A 20161-nucleotide genomic window follows, 5' to 3' on the forward strand; every position below is an offset into this window, starting at 1 on the left:
GGAAGGGTCTTAACGATAAACTCTCCATTAAATCAGTATTGGTGAATAGGTCCTTAGCTAGATAGGCTCTAAGTATGTATAGTTTTGATATTAATGTATTTATTATTTATTTTAGTTAAACTGTATTAGTATATTTGTACAATGGATTTTGAATTGTATTATATATTTTTTATATATTTTTATTCTGTTCTTTTTATATTAAATATTTATAGAATCAAGGGCCTTTAATAGCTCTTTAATTGCTTTTATTTGCTGATTGGCTGTTCAGTCTTTTAAAAACACTGCAATTTGGAGGTTTGTTTGTCTGATGAAGCAGCTTTGGCTGCGAAAGTGCTCACTGTCTGTGTTTGTGTTTTTGGATTAAATTTTTGAACTCTACTGCTGTGTTCCACTGCCTCCTTCATTCCTGTTATTGACAGATAGTGATAGATATGCACATAAACTTATGGATATCTACAGATATATCTACAGTAGTAGGTATATCAGAATAGATATATCTGCACATATAGTCATAAATATCTAAATATATACCAACATAACTAGGCATATCTGTACACATAGGATGTGCATACATATATAGCTATATACACATATCTATATGTACATACATGTATACCTATATATACACATATGTATAGATACATATATGTAAAGATATGCACACATATATGTACATATGAAGAGGTGTACACATGCCCATATATTTATGTAGCACTATAAAGATGTGTATACAGACATATGTATGTGTATACCTGTGTATGTACACATAGACATCTATACACCTATATGTATACAACCATATACTTGTCATGAGTAAACATCATGGTTGGGTATACCTTCCCACATGTATCCCACCGTATGTATCTGCTATGTGTACATTAAGATGAAACAACATATGTGATGCAATAGTCATATTATTGACAAGGACTACACAATCTAGGATGTAAAGGCAAGTGTTCAATGCCACTCATTTTGGGTAATGACAGGTGTATTGGTAACACAACAGCTGTCCCCACAGTGTTCATGGTGTAGTGGTCATGTGTTGTGACTTTAGTGTAAAGGGCCCTGAGTTCAGACCTGCAAGGTCTGCTTATTTTGTTTCTTTCCAGAGCAAAGACTGTTGGATACAGAGTGGTTAAGGCAGTGTTTGTGCAATGTAGGCCACACACGTCAGTATCACGACATTGCTAGGTAGGGGTCTAGTTCCAGTGTTGGCAAGTAACTGTGTGCAAGTATGTGGATGGGTCTACATCAGGTTGCAGGGTATACACACCTCAGCAGGCCATCTGTCCAAGTGTCACAGGCAATACCTTATATAGCAACCTGTGAAATGTGTTCGACTGTACCCCGGATATGTCACTGCCATGGTGTCAGCACAGTGACATACCCCGTTGTGCATTATGAATGCGGACCATCTTCATGCTGACACATGTATACCTACAACACACTTGCATATCAGTTTAGAGACCACAACCAAGCAGTATTACTAACAGCTAGAAGGCATCATTGCTGGATGGCTACACTACCTGCCAATTATGCCTCACACTCTACACCCTACAACATGTTACACTGCAGGACTGTGGTACATTGGTGTACACTCACCCTGTGCATCAGAACCATATCAGCCTGTCCCTGCATCGATGGTATGGATGACAGGGATGTGGCACAGGTATCATCATATGCACAGGGTGTGGTGTTGGTCAGCCAGAGGCTGAGGGTGGGCCATACATCTGACACCATGTGGGTGGATGAGGGGTGTATTCTGGGGAACTGGCTGAGGTGATGTGATGTGTGCAGGTATGAGGTGCCCTAGGTGTGTTTGCATAGTGTGTGGGTTTGCATGCACATAGTTCTGCCTTGTAGCTGCCCTACACAGGTGTTTATGGACAGGTGTAGACCATACCTGGCAGGGTGTTTAGTTCACTGCCTTCAGCCATGGACACATGGACTGTGCCTGCCAGGGGTTCTGCAGGCACATGCAGGTACAGGCATTGAAGTGCTACTCTCACTTGCTGATGACATTTGTCCATTGGTGTAACATCCCCACTGGGACTGGCCAGGGCCACGTGCATGTGGCCTGCTCTGCTGTGGTGTGGACAGTACAGCCGGGGCTGCTACTGCCACTACAGGAGCTCCTTGGTGTCCTAGCATGCCCACGCTGAGTGCCAGCTGTTGGTGTTGCTGGGCCACATCTACGCAGGTGTCGCCGCTTCCCCACCACATGTTGAAGCATGGACACACTGTCACACCATCATGCTGTCTATCTGCTTGCTCATTAGAAGCACGGATGGCAGCCACCACTTTACGGAGGTTGTCACCTACAGTAGCAAGTGCAGCCCTCTGCAGCCTAAGGCCCTGTCTGGTGTAATGCTCAATACGTGCCTGCACCATTACAGCCTGGAACATGCGTCTGCTGGTTGCAGCTATGTTGCCTATGCCAGGGGCATGATATCCAGCAGCCTTACCACGAGCACCCTGGGACATCCACCTATGTGGCAGCCTGCCGGACATCCAGCTATGCCTGCTGTGACTGGACACAGTAGGCATGGTTACCACATTTTCCTGTGCACTGCCATTGAGCGCCAGCTGTCCTTCTGCTATGGTCACTGATGCTGGGGTGTGTATAGGCACTGTAACTGTGTGTGGGGGTGGGGTGGCTAAATGGGGGATGTCAAATGTATGCGCAGTGTTGGCCCCTGACAACCCCACCTGTGCCTCACCATTATCATCATCATCATCGGTGTCTGTATGGACACCTACTTCAGATTGGGTGCAGGAGGGACCCTGACCCACCTCGCCACCTGTGGGGGAAAACAATAACTGCACTTTAAAACCTGTAGAGCATTGCTTAACAGTATACACACACGCACACACATGCACACACACAAACACACACACACACACACACACACACACACACACACACACACACACACACACACACGTCTCTGTACTACCTACCTGTTCATGCCTTTACAGGCAGCCCCACGTGTATGTCCATGTGTTACCCCATCCTGCATCACACTTGTTAACATACATACATTATTACCACTCATTAACATCACAGTCCTCTAAATGCCCACACAAGCGACCACAACACAAGGCCTGTTGCTACATTACCTGCCTGACCTGTGTGTAGTGGAGTAACATAGCCCCAGAGCTGTCATTCGGTATGCACCCTCTGTATGGCCGGAATGATGTGCATGGCCCCTATATGTGTGGGCTACTGTGTTGTAGCCATAATACCTCCCACTGGTGTGTCATGTGTATGTAATGCTCAGTACATGCAGGATATTATGCTCCATCGGCCCATCAAGTGTCAGCTGTAATATGTTGATACACTCCCTGGTGTTGACTATTCCTTCCTCAATGCATCTGTAGAGCTACATACATGGGCTGTAGGTGACCTTTCCGCTGACAGCAATATTAAGTGTGTACCTGGGTCTACCTTCCCTCTGGATGCCTAATCCAAGCTACAGGCCATATTATACTATTTGCTGTCCTGTGAGTACATGACAGATATTCCTGGTGTGCAATGTGGCACTCCATGTCCATGTACTGCACGGTCCCAAAGGTGGGTACAGCCATATGAACACCCCACAATCACACATGCGTATACATGGCCACACACACACAAACACACACATGCACACACACATCATACATGCATCTACCTCCCACCACTTCGCCAGAGTGACCATGCAGGCAAACTAACTAACTAACCACCAGGATGCACACACACACACACACACACACACACACACACACACACACACACACACACACACACACATACATGAACAATGATCATAGACACAGTCCTCCAATTACCCATCTGCCAACATGCAGAACATATGGTACAGAACAGCTTGCAGTTCAGCTATACTCACACCATGCTAGCAGTGGTATACATGTGTATGATGCGTGTGCTGTGACAAGGTGATGCCCCTTCCCCTGCATACCCCTGCACCCATGTACATATTATTGATGTGCATCTGTTCTGCATCCTGCCGTGTACTGTGCCCCACAACTCACAGGTGTCCAACCTATTGCGGAATGTGTAGTACCGTCTCAGTTATGCTAGCTGTACCTCTCACAGCCCCTATGTATTTCAGCAATACATACCTGGGATGATATGTCGACTGTTGTCATTGGTGAATCTGGATGCCTGATTTACAGCTGTCAGCACCAACAGACCATGTATGGCCACTGCAGAAATGCTTACACTGACAACCATCACAGCATACCATGGCTATGGGGGGTGTACACACAGTTATCACTTTTACACACGCATCCGTGATCTGGCATGGGACCACAGCACTGCATATCTTAGCTGTACATACACCCGGTATGTAACATATTTCCTGTACATTCACATGCAGTGTCTACAGATTGTGCTAGGTGTGCAGCTGCTGACTGCAATGCATACACACCATGTGGGGATGTGTGTGCACACCCTTATTGTGATGGTTTATCACACCTCTTGCTGTGTTTACTACAGCAGTCACTGCTCATGGCAGGGGTATACCAGCGTGGGCCTTCCGTGATTGCTAGTGGCTGTTCAGCCTACCCTACACATGTCCCCCTATTCTGCATGTTTGCAAGGTCCACTTATGTGCACATCCCATGGTGTTCACACAATGTCATCACTATTGCAGTGTGGGTAGGGTTACGGCTGCCACAGGTCCTGGACCTGACTATATGCAGATAGAGCCATTCTTACCATCATTAGGATCCCTGCTGCAGTGCACTGGTGTTTCATGCTGAGATCCCCCCTCAGTATTTATGCAGATGTGTGACAGGTAAGCCCTACACATATGTGTCAGCTTGCAGTGTCCCATACACTGCACACCACATGTTGCAGCTTAGGCACAGCTGATAATGTGGACTAGTGTAATGCTGTATGCCATAGTGTATCTCAGCAGCAGTTGGCATTGCCCTACAAGTATGTACACCGATGTTGCACTGTATATGGGTGTTGTCCAGAACATGTCGCTACTGTAGGCTATATCTACCAACAGTATGTTACCCCCTGTGGACACATTCCACAATGACAGGATGTAAGTTGTCATGCAGGTGTGTGACATACCCTTTCAATACCCCATCATGTCCACCTCTGTGAGACCATGCATTTCACAGCAACAATACATGCACATGTACAGCATGCATTCAGGGTAGGTGTGTTAGATGGGTGCATGGAATATTACATCACCATTACAAGTCCGGTGTGTTGGCATGCATCTACATAAGACATACTCACCAGCTTCAGGCTGTTGCCTTGCTGTTACCCCGGAGGGACCTACATAAGTGGGTGAGAGATGCAATGTCAGTGCCCACACATGTGGCACTGCTACAGGCTGGGTGCAGTACTACCATACATCTACTTAAAATACACACAATACTACCACATCTGGACATCTGATTATCACTGCAATGTAGCAACACATTATTTGTATAACATATCAGATATGCATGATCTACATGTACCACTGTGGATATTTACACAACATTGGTCTACTGTTGTGCCTTGTGTCCTTAGTTGCATGCTCCTTGGCTGTTGTGTGGGTGATACCCACCTCCTCAAAGGGGTCCAGTGGTTGATGTTGTTCAGGACAGGCAGGTGTCACAAGGCTGGCCAGGAGCTCCTTCACAGGTGTTGGGGGGATGGATGGCATGGCCCCTCCCATGGCAAGGTGATCCCCTGGACTGCGGCAGCATGCCGACGGGCATTGTGAAGCACATCGGTGCAATGATGCTGGACCTGCTCATAACTGCGGTTATGCAGGCTGACATCATTGACTCTGTGGATGAGATTGTGCCACACTGCGGTCCACTCCTGCTGTTCCAGTGCTGTCCTGCCAAACAGTACCTGGTAGTGCAGTACCAGGTGATGTATTATCACGTCATTCTCTTCTGCGGAATATGCTGGGAGGTGGCTGTGTGCCATCATGCCTGAAAAACATGAGGATGGGAACAGGCCTGAGTGACTCATATTTATTTATTTTATTTTACATTTGTTGACCGGGCTAGTCTAGCTGGAGACATGTCCATTTTCAGTAGAGGCCCGGGGAGAAAAGCTCCAAGAATAATACAGAGTTTCTTTACAAAGTTAAAAACAGGAGTTATACAGATAATAGAGATAGCAGTATTACAAAAAAATTTTTTTTTTTTTTTTTTTTTTTTATTCAATAGTACAAATTGGTGTTATCATGGTCATTTTGTAAGGTACAGAGTAGAATTAAGATGGTCATTTTGTAAGAGACTGAGGTATGATGTAGATATATACTAGTAAGATAAATGCAATAATGAAGTTTATGGATACATAAAAGGGAGCTAATAAGGGATGAGGTGGGATAAGTGAATATGAGAAGATTTAGTCAGGGTTAGTACAGGTACATAGCCAGTGATTGTTAAGGTAGAGTTTCAAATTCCTTTTGAAAAGTGAGAGAAGTTTGAGATGTGATTTGAGAGCGAAGTTTATTCCAAAGTTTTCCTACAGAGTTAGAGAACAGCGACTCACCTGCTGTGTTGTTGGGTTTAGTAGTATTGATCAGTAGTTTGTTAGAGGAGCGTAGAGATGTGAGGTTTTTATAAGGTGTAATGAGGCTAGAGAGTCCAGGGATATTGTTAGGAAAATATAGAGTCTTATGGGCTATTATAAGCTGGTGATATTGAAGCTGATTAAGAAATTCAAGCCAGTTTAATTGTTTAGGATTTAGACAGTGATGGGTTCTGTAAGGAGAGCCTGTATCAAATCTAGCAATATTATTATAGGAAGTAGTTAGTTTCCTGATGTTGTTCTTTGAGAGATTAGTATAAATGGGGGAGGCGTAAAGCAGGGTGGATATTAGGTGGGTTCTGGCTATAGCAGTCTTAGCTGCTGGTGTAAGATAAGGTTTAATTCTATAGAGGGATCCCAGTTTTTTGTTGACTGACTTTATTGTAGTGTTTATGTGAGTATCAAAGTTTAGATTGTTGTCTATTGTTATTCCTAGAAGTTTAGTGGTAGGGTCAGGAGATAAGAGTACCACTGCTAGAAGTGAGACTGAAAGGTAAAGATGTGGACTTTTGGGTTGGTGAGAAGAGTAGCAGTTTAGTTTTTTTGGGATTCAGAAGGAGGCAGCATTGAGAAAACCATAGTTCAATAGTGTTGAATGCTTTTTGGGTAAGAGACTGTAGTTTAATTTGAGAAGAGGCTGAGCAGATTATGGTAGAATCATCTGCATATTGAATGCAGGTGGAATAAGGAATGGCTGTTTGCAGGTCATTAATGAAGATGGAAAATAAGAGTGGGCCTAATATAGATTCTTGGGGGACACCGAGAGAGATAGGAAGGTGATCGGATAGTTTATTTTTCCAGGGTACAGCCTGGTGACGATTATCAAGGTAAGATGTAAACCAGTTCAAGGCAAGAGGATCAAGTGAGAGAGTATTCAGTGTATGGAGTAGTAGTTGGTGGTTAACCATGTCAAAAGCTTTGGATAGGTCAATGAAGACTGCAGATGAAAGACAATTATTGTTATGATTATTGTTGATGCTGTTTGTGAATGATAGCAGTGCAGTGCTATCATTCTATGGTACTATGGAAAGGTCTGAAGCCATGTTGACAGTTAGCGAGTAGGTTGTTCTGGAGAAGGTGGTTGAGTAGTTGTTTATGGATGCATTTTTCCATAATTTTTGCGATAGGGGAAAGTAAAGCTATGGGGCGAAAGTTAGAAAAGTCATTGGAGCTCCCACCTTTGTGTAGTGGGATGATGTGTGAAATTTTCCATATTGAAGGGACAGTTCCTTTATTGTTCTATTTATCAGAATAGAAATAGGGTAGGCAATGGCTTTAGCTCCTTTTTGCAAGAATTCTGCTGGGAGTTTGTCAGCTGAGGGGGTGGTAGGTTTTAACTTATGTAGAAGAGAGGAAATGTAGGAGGTAGATACTGGTTGGAGGCGAAATAGAGGAGGTGGATTTGTAGAGGAAGTGGACAGATTAGATGTGTTAGGAGATAGGTGGCTAGCTAGAGTTTGGATGGTATCAGTGAAGAAAGAGTTAAAGGCATTTGCTGTTTGTGTGGGATTCTCAGGGTTAGAGCCTAGTGGGTTAGGTGTTATTAGTTGGCCTGGGTAAAGAAGATTATTAATAGAAGTCCAACATTTTTTGGGTTCTTTGAGAGAGGTTTGTTGCAGCTGAAGGTAATAATTCTTTTTGTCTAAAAGAATGGCTTTTTTTGTATTGTTTCTATGTTCTCTAAAGGTTTGGCGGTCAGTTGTATTCTTAGTTGTACGCCATTTTGCCCAGGATTTGTTTCTAAGTTGGATTTTTTGTTTAGTATTGTTACTGAGCCAAGGGGCTGGTTTAGCTTTAATTCTAATAGAGCGAATTGGAGCATGGTGATCCAGGGTGGCTAAGAATGTGGAGTTAAAGTATTCCACTGCTTCATTTAGAGGGAGATATTTTAATGGTATCCAATTACATTGTTTTAGTTCTGTTTGGAAAAGTTCTGGGTTAAATTCCTTTTTAGAGCGTATTGTTCTGAGAGTGTTAGGGAATATTATGTTGGTTTTATGTCTGATAATATATGTGAGTGGTCACTTATATCATCTGGAAGGGTTCCTGTTGTGTAGAATTGCTGAGGATTATTAGTAAGTATCCAATCCAAGGTACTTTCTTTGTTATTGAGTCTATTAGTTCTGGTAGGGGAGTTTATAAGTTGTGAGAAGCCATACAGGTTAATGTGGGTAGAGGGATTAGTATTAGTACAGGAATTCCAATCTATATTAAAGTCACCGAGGACCATGGTTTCTTATGGGAGATTAATAGAAAGCCAGTTGAGGATATGCTCTAGTATATTACTGTTATTTCCTGGGGGAAGATAAGCACAGATAATATTTATGGTTTTACTTGTGTTTACCTGAAGTTTACAGATTATTTTTTCTGCAGAAGAGTCTATAGGTAAGTTAGGATGTAAGGTGCTAACTTGTAGCTCTGTTTTATAGAGGATTGCCACACCACCTTCCTTTTTGGAAGTACGGTCATGTCTGAAGATATTGTAGCCAGGCGGGGTAATTTCATTATCTTTAGTGGTGGGTTTTAGCCATGTTTCTGATAAACATAGGATGTCAAATGGTTGAGATTGTAATAGGGCTTGTACCTGTGCAGTTTTATTGCAAATACTACGTATGTTTAGATGTGCTATTAAGAGTGAGTTGGTAGGTTACTTAGGTGTTTGGATTTTAGTTATGTTTTGTTTGTTGTTTGCATTATTAGGGGAATAGATTGGGCCAGGGTATGGCAAGGTTACCACAGTTTATAGTACACATCTCCATCACCCTCCCCCCATATCAGCTTCAACAGACTATACGCACAACTCATTAGGTATGGCTACAGCTTAACTACTGTTTGGACAGATTGTGTAGTGTACCACACCTTCTGCTATGTGATTGTAGCCATGCCCCCTGTGTGGACACTAACATTGCAGGCCTGTTACAGACTATTCACTTGCATGCCATTGTCAGGGCCACTATGGTTACATATATGCCAGTGGTATGGCTGCTCTGTGATTGCTGCACATCTGACAGTCTGTGTTATAGGGGGGTTCTATGCATGCTGTTGGACATGTACCAGGATTATGTAGACTATTACTACCAACATATGTACTATGACAGTGACACATTAACATGTATATGTTCCATTGGCCAGCTGATCCACCTCTCCACTCATCTGACCAGGATACCTGGCCACATCACATGTGTGTGCCAGCCTGGGGCCTCCTCATGTACTGTTACAGCCATGCCATCAGGTGGAACCACCCAGAGGATGTTGGCCTACCCCCCTCAGTCACACACCAGCATGTCCCTGTCCCCTGAGCTCAGGTCTGAGTCTGTTCCATACCAGGCTCCACAGACACATGAGGGATGTGCGACATCCATCGGAGGCTCCCAGGACACATTCACACAGCCAACATGCTCCTCCTGCTCAGCCACCAGACCTGACACCTTCAGGACGTGGATTGCTGTTATGAGTGGAAGTTGGTGGGAGCCTTGTTCCCATTGTGGCCATATTGGGGACCATGGGGCATCCACATCACAGACCTGACACACCATCCACGGTGTTTACCCACCACATGTGTCACATACCACCCCTGTAGATTGTCCTCTATATCTATCAATCCTGACCACCTCCATATGTGTATCTGCCATACTTCCCTGTATTCCCATTGCATAATTCACAGGCAGGGGAATTGTGGTGCTAGGATGGGACTAACATGTGACATACCTGTCCATGGTGCACACACTGCCAGTAGTAGATATCTGTTTGTATTGCTATGTGTGCTGCTGCCTCACACATAGCACACATCACTGTGGTAGTGATATAGGGGACATGTCTTACCATACATATCTGTTTGTGTATGTGTTTGTACAGATGTTGACATTTGCATATCAGTATTTATCTATATGTGTATAGATATATGTGATTACATATATATGTGCACATACATATGTCTACACATAGGTATATGTATATTTCTGGATATACATGCTGATATACATATATATATTTACATATTATACATGTGACATATGTACACATATGCATACCTATATGTGGGGTACATTTAGACATCAGCTCCACAATCTCACAACACCTTCCTGCACAGCTGCACTGTTCTGCCTTGCTAAAACACAGACAGGTGCCACATATAGACACACCCTGACATTAGGGGGGTATATGTAGGGGCCAATTGCAGGTTACCCTATTACACACCTATGGCATTCAGGCATGCTACACTACAGACTCTCCTGAGTATCCTGCCAGTGGTGGACAGTGGCTTCCACATGTCCATCATAATGGCATTACTTCCACCACCAACTATTGGCCACATATTATACATACTTCCCATTACACAACACACACTATGATGGCATACATTTTGTCTGTCAGTTCTGACATGCACAGTTAATGGCTATAGCCCACTACACACAGGGACAGACACTATTGTCCATAGCAGTTGTTCAGTTGAACATCATCACAACAACACCTGATGGCACATATAAATCATTCCACATCATCTATCCCATTATGATGGACCAGATACTACATTCTATTACATGTGTATATACCTCACATACCTGTTGTAGGAATGATGTCTTGTTGAATGACAGCTGGCTAAACACCTGTGAAGTCTGCATTTTGTTTGAAGAGCTGTGTCGTTTTTTTTTTTTTTTTCCTTTTCCTCTTTCTCTCTCTCTCTCTCTCTCTCTCTCTCTCTCTCTCTCCAGTAAATGGAATGAGCTGCTTTGAATAGATTGCAGCCTGGCTTTATTAGGTGATGCACATGATCAGGTGATGGCTTCTGCACCAATCAGTGTCCTCCACTTGCTAACTTCATGCAGCTTGCTGTGTAGTACTTCCAATTACCACTGCCGTGGCAACCACCTACTTACTATAAATCCCCACATCATGTGGGCATGGTCCCTTTACCTTTCCTGTGTGATGGACATACTTCCTGTGTGTGGGCATCAGTGTTACAGACAGCAGGTAGCAATACCTCTTACAGGAGAGCCAGCAGACTCAGGCCAGCTACATATTTGTAGGAGTTTCCTGAACTGCAGACAGAGTGTGAGTAGAGTTGTGTTATGCTTTGTATAGTACTGGTGTTACAGGGTGTGTGTGTACATACAAGTTTACCTTGGAATGCAGTCTGTCTGCATAGCTCTCAACTGTGAGCCTATCCTCTTCATGGCCAGAGGTGTGTCTATCATGTTTTGTCTGTCCACCACACAGGTGCTGTGTCAGATATTTCACTGGCAGTGTGTGTGTTGAGTGCTATCAGTACAAGACTACATCCATTTATGTTCCTAACCTCAACTCCCTGACTAAGGGTATGTTTCAGACTATCCTGTGACACCAGCGACTTGCTTAGTGAATGGCAACAGTTGCCCACATATGGGCCTGTGTTCCAGCCTCTGTCCTCCACCTACATACCAAGCTTTGCACATATGACATTCTGTCAGGGGGGGTTGTTCTATAGTGGGCTGTGAGTATATCACACTGCCATTGCTGCCATCAGTCCACTGCTGTTGTATCCCCCACACGTATGGTGGGGCTGAGGCCATATATGTGTGGGCTTCACCTACACAATACATGTGTGCCCTTATGCAATCCAGAGGTAAGTGCATGTAACGGGTATATGGGCCTGTATTCTTGAGTCTAGGGGGGAATGCACCATAAATACCCTAGGCTGTTACAAAATGTGGGGGTATCAGATATGCGCTGTCTTAAGGTATCTGGATGTACAGTACCATACACTTTCCCTATATTTACACTACTCACATAAATTGGGTTAATGCAGGCTTAGTGCCTCCTGCCATACAGACTGTTCTGTTTGCCAGTGTGTTTGTGATGGTGTCAGTTATGCCTTGTTATGTAACAGTTACATCCCATTTGGTCAACTGATGTCTTTACCACCTAGTGATTTTGTACAGAGTGTAGATAGAGGCTGCTGGACTATACACCTGCATTACTTACTGTTGATAGTTTGGTATCCTGTGGCCAGTCTGTCTTTACTATTGTACAATTTTTAGGGCTTGACCGGGACAGCAACAGTTGTGAACCTTTCCAGACTACTGTATTAGTATAACTGTTTCACAGTTGCATTACTCTGTTTATATGGATGTCAGTGTCTGAACAGCTATAATACATGGCATATACAAATAAAAGTTATCCATTTCTGCAAACCTGTGTGTGGTGTTTTATCCTATGACCTCTCTGTGGGTATATGTTGCAGGCAACGACTGTCATTTCTATGGGTGGCCCATACAGTGTCCAGTTGTTAAGGTGTTAACTGTAGGCATAGTGGCTGTTCCATATTGTGTGAACCTTCTACATATGTATCTTAGTGTACATATCTCTGCATGTGTCTGTGTAGTCACATGTATATATATATATATATATATATATATATATATAGCTATAGCTATATATATATCTGTATATCTGTATCTGCATATATGTGTCTGTGCATATGTACCCTGGGATGTTGATAGCTTCCATATTTTACATTTCCTATGGGAGCCACACTGTATTGCATGATATATTGCTAATAAAGGCCTGACATCATACAGGTGGGTTGTAGTACTGTTTACATGTTGTGCACATGTCATGTCATGTCAGGTCCTGTTTATGTGATCTGTAACACATTGCAGGGTGGACGTGTTTGGCTTTGGGGGTTATGCTTATTTGCACATGAAGTATATTTTTTTAGGCGTCCCGACCCCATTAACCGTGCATGTAGACATATTTGTATTTGTCAATCTACCATTGCTATCTACAGATCTATGGATATATATATATATATATATATATATATATATATATATATATCTACATCTATTGATATGTTGTATCTGTTTAGATATTACTATATTTACACACACAAATACATTTACATGTTGGAATACATTCTTTGTACTGTTGAATGGCTGGGCTAGTTGTTATGTTTTGAATACATCAGGGTTCTGTTTATCTCGCATGGCTTAGTGGTAAATCACTTTGTGTGTGGGGTTTTGTGTTCGAGCCTAGCAGAGGCCATTTATTGTGTTGCTGGGCAGAACATGAGCCATTGGATACAGACTGGTTAAGGCATGTTTATTCAGTTGTTAGCAGGTTTCCGTGGAGATCAGCACTGCTAACCTGCCGTTATATCTGCTTACAGGTGTTAGCTTCAGAGTTGCTTAACCAGTGTAGACATTGCTTACCACTGCACAAATGGGCTTAAGCCCACTTACTAGTGCTTACATATGCTTACTATTGCTTATTTGTGCTTAAACCTGCTTACTAGTGCCTTATTCAGTCTGACACTGATACTTCACCTGTGCATTTCTTGCGGTACTCCATTTTATATATATATATATATATATATATATATATATATATATATATATATATATATGCTATTTAGTGGGTTTTGCAACAAAACTATTGGTTATAACGTGCTTTGCCATGTAAAATATATTGTGCTACAGTGGAACTCTAACGGGGAATGCCTGCGCATTAGGCGGATGCTCTGCCCACTACACTATTGCTGTGCTGCTTCATTTGCATATGTCTACTATAATGTCATACCCATGGTTCCTTCCCCTGCCCCCCGAGCTCCAAGTACACAGCAACCATCCATTCTCCAGTTGCTAGCTCAGCCATCCCCACCTCCACACATTTCCCTCTCTGCATGTCTCAGTACTCCTGCAATCCTGTATACTGTCTCGACCCAAGCTTCTGCAGGCTCTTTATCCGCTTAGTCCATGTACGTACGAGCCTTGCCTTGATCATCCTCCGATACTGGTGCAAACATTGATGTGACTCACAATTTTTGGTTCATCCCACCAGGGACAGGCCTGTTGTTGTGTCAAGATTAGACTTAGCTGGTCTACACTGTTTCTCCCACTGGTAGCATCCTGCCAGGTGTTTGAGAAGCAGCAGGTTGCTCACACACCTGGCCAGCCTTATCTCCCAGTTCCGCGGAACCGAAGTCCCAGGTTTGACATTCTGTGCATGAAGCATGCCCACGCACTCCCTCAATATGCACCTTTTTTTTTTTATTATTCTCTTAAGTATTATGCAAGACTACTGTTCTCACAGTATGATTGGACAGGCACTGTTTTTATGATACACATAGGCTGCTCAAAATACTGTATTTGAGCAATGTACATATGGTTGCTCGTATTAATCTACATAATTACATATATTTCCTATACTGTTGAATGACTGTGCTGGATGATATGTTTGTGATAACAGCAACTGTATGTGCATCTGTCATGGCTAAGTGGTAACTCATTTTGACTATAGTGTGTAGGGTCCGAGTGTTGCAACTAGGGAGTGCAGATTATTTTGTTGCTGGGCAGGATGACAGCCATTGGCTACAGAGAAACTAAGGCATTTTCGAGCAATAGTAAGTGGGTTTGCACTGATTTGTACAAGAGTAAGCAATGCTAACCTCTGGTTATGGCTTCTTACACTGAGTTAGCTTCTACATTGCTTAACCACTGTAGGCATTGCTTACCGCCGTGCAAACAGGCTTAAACGCGCTTACTGCTGCTTAAACGTGCTAATCCCGCTTATGCTATTTTATTTATTTGTTTTACATTTGTTGATCAGGAAACTCCGACTGGATGCTTGTCCATTTTCAGCAGAGGCCTGGGGAAAAAAGCTCCACAGTAAGACTCAGCTGATCATTACAAGTAATACAGAGGTGTTCACATTCATATAGAGTGACAGACTTAACATAGCAAAGTAACATATTATTCATGCTTAGTTTAAGTTAACATGTAGGTATTATTAATGCTTAGTTCAAGTTTACATGTCAGGTATGACAGCTGACAAAGGTCGGTTCAAGGTGACATTAGATTCCATTTTAACAATTGTGGATAGGATACACTTAAGTATTCAGGTTAAGATTTAGTTATTCCATACTTGTGTGGTAAAGTAGCAGTGAAAAGTGAAGGAGTAGGTAGGTAGGTGGGCAGAGGGGGAGACATTGTAACTGTATATGAGGTTGTGGGAATAACTGGTAGGGGAGCAATAAGGGAGGTTTAAAGGATGTTGGTTTATGTATACAAGGCAGAAAAAAGAGGTATTAGTTTCAGTAGTTCTTGTAGGGGTATTGAGTGTAAGGGAGGGGGATTTAGCCAGGTGGTGAGCATGTGCAGATCCACATGTGCTTGAGGTGTTCCTTCAAGTGTTTTTTAAATGTGTCCTTTGAGACAGCTGAGGTAATAGATCTGGGTAGTGACTTCCAGATTCTGCCAATATAGTTGGGGAAGAGGGTGTCACCTAATTGTAACTTTAAACTTTCAAAAGAAAAGTAAAAGGGGTTGATAGGTAAGTGGTGTTAAAGGGGCACAAAGAGGGAAAGACAGTAGGGGACATAGCCAGAGATGTGCAGGAAAGCTAAAGGGAAGGTCAACAGCTGGCCATTTCTTCTACAACAACAGCTGTGCATATACACTGAATTTGGAGGTAGAATTGGACACTCACACCCCTGGTTGGGGGTGAGGACAACAATAATACCTTGTGATGACAATTAGAATGGATTACATGCCTGCATTAAGGAGCTGCAACCATGTGTTATTTGGTGTTATTTAGTGAGTTTTGCACCAACAAAATTGGTTATGATGTGCTTTGCCATCTAAAATAGACTCTGCTGCAGTGGGACTCGTACTAGGAATGGCTGCTCATTAGGCGACTGCTCTGCCCAATTCACACTATTGCTTACATCCATGAGGTGGCCCGATTAGAACCACTCCATCCAACACCTACACTCCTCGACCCATAATTTCATACCCATAGTTCCCCCCCGGTCCACCTCATCCTTTCTCTGGGTGCAGGTCGTGTCTAACCACACCACTACACATTGCCCACTCTTCACTTCTCGGGACCCATCACGTACATTGTCTCGACCCATGGATCATCAGGCTTTCCCAACCTTGTAGTCCGGGTACATACGCTCCCTGCCTTGATGCATCTGTGTAATGGCGGAAATCCCGAAAATCCTAGAATTTTTGGGTTGTCCTGCAAGGGACATTCCTGTCTTTGTTTGTAGATTAGGCTGAGTGGATCCACAATGTTTCTCCCACTGGTAGTATCCTGCCTGTGGTTTGGGAAGCAGTGATTTGTTTACTTTATTTGTGTGTTTATTTTTATGTTTCACCGGTTTTGCTGTGGGGGGGAGATATTGGTACATGTAACACGTATGTTGATCAAGACCCCTCACCCTCATTGGCGGTGCCTGTAGTCATATATGTCATTCTTATGTGCTGTCTCATATCATAGATATATATCTGTGTACACACACACACACACACACAGATATATATATATATATATATATATATATATAGATAGATATATATTGCAGTATAAATATATATATATATATATATATATATATATATATATATATATATATATATATATAGATATAGATATATATATATATATATCCAACTACATATAGATGTATGGATGTCTGCACATGTATATATCTATGTGTGGATATTTATATATATGTATGTCTATATATGTATACATAAATAATACAGAGAGGGAGAGGTATATATCTATTTAGTTTGATATATATACATAAGCACACACACACACACACACACACACACACACACACACACACACACACACACACACACACACACACATCTACATATTTAGCTACATGTCCTGTAATGTTGAATGGTATCGCTGGATGCTATGTCTGCGGAAATGTCGGGGTTAGGTATGTCTGCAGTGGCTTAGTAGTAAATCACATTGCTTATGGTATGCAGGGTCCTGGGTTCGAGCTATGCAGGGGCTTTTTAGTTTGTTGCTGGCCAGAACGAGTCCCACTGGATACGGAGTGGTTGAGGCACTTTTATGCAGTTGTCAGTGGGTTTGCACAATGGTAAGCACTGCTAACTTCTGGTGACATCCACTTACACATGGTTAGACTCACTATTGCTTACTCTGTGTTAGCACTGCTTCCATTTGTGCAAACAGACTTGCACCTGCTTACTCATGCTTATTTATCCTTACTACTGCTCTATTTTTCACAGTAATAGTCTACTGGTTCTTGGGGAGGTGGTGGATTTGGCAAGTGTATGGGGTTATCATTCATTACACTGCTTACTACCCCAGTTCACACATATATGTTATTTATTAGGTTATACAATTAAATATATTGATCATATCAGTGATTTGACATGGAAATGGAATGTACTGCAGTGGGACTCGAACCAGGATTGACTACTCATGAGGCGAACGCTCTGCCCACTACAATATTGCTGTACTGCTTCCTTTGCACATATCCTGCTTTTTATCCTCCTTTTTTCCTTTTTCAGCTACATTACCTGTAGCTACGCAATGGGCACACCCATACACTTATTGTTAGCTTTAGTCGGTGTTTTACAAGATATAGATGGGTTTCTTCTTTTAATTTTATATGTCCTGTTGCTGTTGTACATGTGGTGGTCTGTTGGTGGGGATATGGGGACAACTGTGAGTGATCTTGCTCATTACTTAACAGCTTCTGCTGTTTGACATTGCAGGAGCATGTTTATTCTGAGAGCTCTGCTCTCAGACATGCCCCCTGCACTCATACAAGCTCCGTGTAAGCCTAGGAGCTCGGCCAGCATGCCTTCATTACTATGCATGGCGCGCTGCCATCCTGCTCCTAAACAGGCACTTCCATGCAGGACTAAACTAGTCCTGCACAGAAGTTTAGTAAATCCAGGGGCTAGTGTACACTTAATGGAGGTGTTAATGAATCTGTTATAGTAAATGAAAAACGTTCCACCTGACAGCTGAAAAATTACTATAGGTCTTCAAAATCTATAAGACCCCAGAAAACAGCGTTTTCATCTTAAAAGATATGAAAAATGAGGATTTCCTTTTTTTTAACCATGCAGGGTAATTCTTCAGGAATGCTGACAAGCTAGTGAGTTCAAAATGAGACTAGGAATTCAGATGTACAGGAAGTAGATCTGTTTTGGGCACAGGGATCTATTTTACTGCCTCTGTGTTGTGGCTGATGAGTGGAATATGATGGATTTATTTGTCAGGTAATTGCTCTTGTCAGGAAAATATAGAAATTTAAGCCATAATCATCAACAGCACAACAAAGCACATGACATTTATTTATTTGTTTATGTATCTATGTATGTTTCTTTTAATTTGTATTTGTCAACTGGGTTAGTGTACTAGCTTACATTGTCCTTTTTCAGATTAACCCAGGAGCACTGCCTGGTTAAATGGCTAGCGGCTAAAGGAATCAAACTGTAGACTACAAGAAGAGGCCCATGGGGGGCGGAGCTTGAATGGCTAACTGAAGGCAGCACTTTTTTGGAGCTCCATAAACTAGCATTAAAACCAGGTAATTATATTATTTTTTTCTAACAAAAATACTACAAATAATTAGTTAATAGTCTAAAGTAACTAATTATAAATTTTTGTGCATTTATACAATAAATTTCCTGTCAAATTATTCTGGAGTCTATACACAGCAATTGGAGAGATGAGTAACCTGAAGAATTCTCATTCTGGTGTGACACTAAAAAAGGAACTACAACTGGTGACTACTACATTACAAGAATTATCAATGCAAATTGATGACTTCAAGGTTAATCTACAGAATCTAAAAGAGAACACACAAAAACAAACAGAGGTCTTCAAAGAAATACTTCAGCAACTTCAGTCAAGGATAACAACCATTGAAGCTTCTTTGTCAGACATTGATGGAAGGCTTAGAGAAGGGGAAACACAGAGTTTCTCTCGAAGCAAAATACCTGGCTCTCCAATAAAGTAGATGACCTAGAAAATAGGGAAAGAAGGTCAAACATCAGGATTTTCAGTTTACCTGAGAAAACAGAAGGAGGGGTCATTATATACTTAAATTCATGGATTCCAGATATTCTAGATCTTAAAGAAGGCTTTTCATTTGGCATAGAAAGGGCACATTGTGCTTTGGGAAATAAAACTTCAGCATCAACCTCATCATCATCCTCTGTGCCACCAAGATCAATTATAATAACATTTTTATCTTTCATGGACAAAGAACTGGTGTTAAAAACAGCATGGAGGAAAAGTCCTATTAAATACAATCAGAATCTATTAAGATTTGATAATGACTACTCCACTAAGGTGCTGGAACAGAGCAAAAAGGTATGGCCACTAATAAAAACTCTAAAACAGAACAATATTAAAGCTGAAATAGCCTTCCCTGCAAAAATAAAAATACTCCACCTAAGTGAGATGAGGACCTTCAACACTCTGGAAGAAGCCTACAATTCATCAAAAACAATAACATCAGAACTATCTCAGAAGATATGGAATGGGCATCCCCATCCTTGAAGAGAACCACTGATAAAAATGGCTGGACTGATGTTAAAGAGAAGAAGCAGAAAACTGAATCTAAAGTACCAGCATCTGTAAAATCTCTCAAAGTATCAACTGCAACCTAATTATTAAAAACTTTTTTAAGTGGATTCAATATGTTACAAAACTTCTAATATCATGCATCTATATATATATATATATATATATATATATATATATATATTTATATATATATATATACAACATATATATATATATATATATATATATATATATATATATTTATATATA

The sequence above is a fragment of the Protopterus annectens genome, chromosome 6.part0, assembly GCF_019279795.1.
Source record: "Protopterus annectens isolate FY-2018-M chromosome 6.part0, PAN1.0, whole genome shotgun sequence".
NCBI classification, from domain to species: Eukaryota; Metazoa; Chordata; order Ceratodontiformes; family Protopteridae; genus Protopterus; species Protopterus annectens.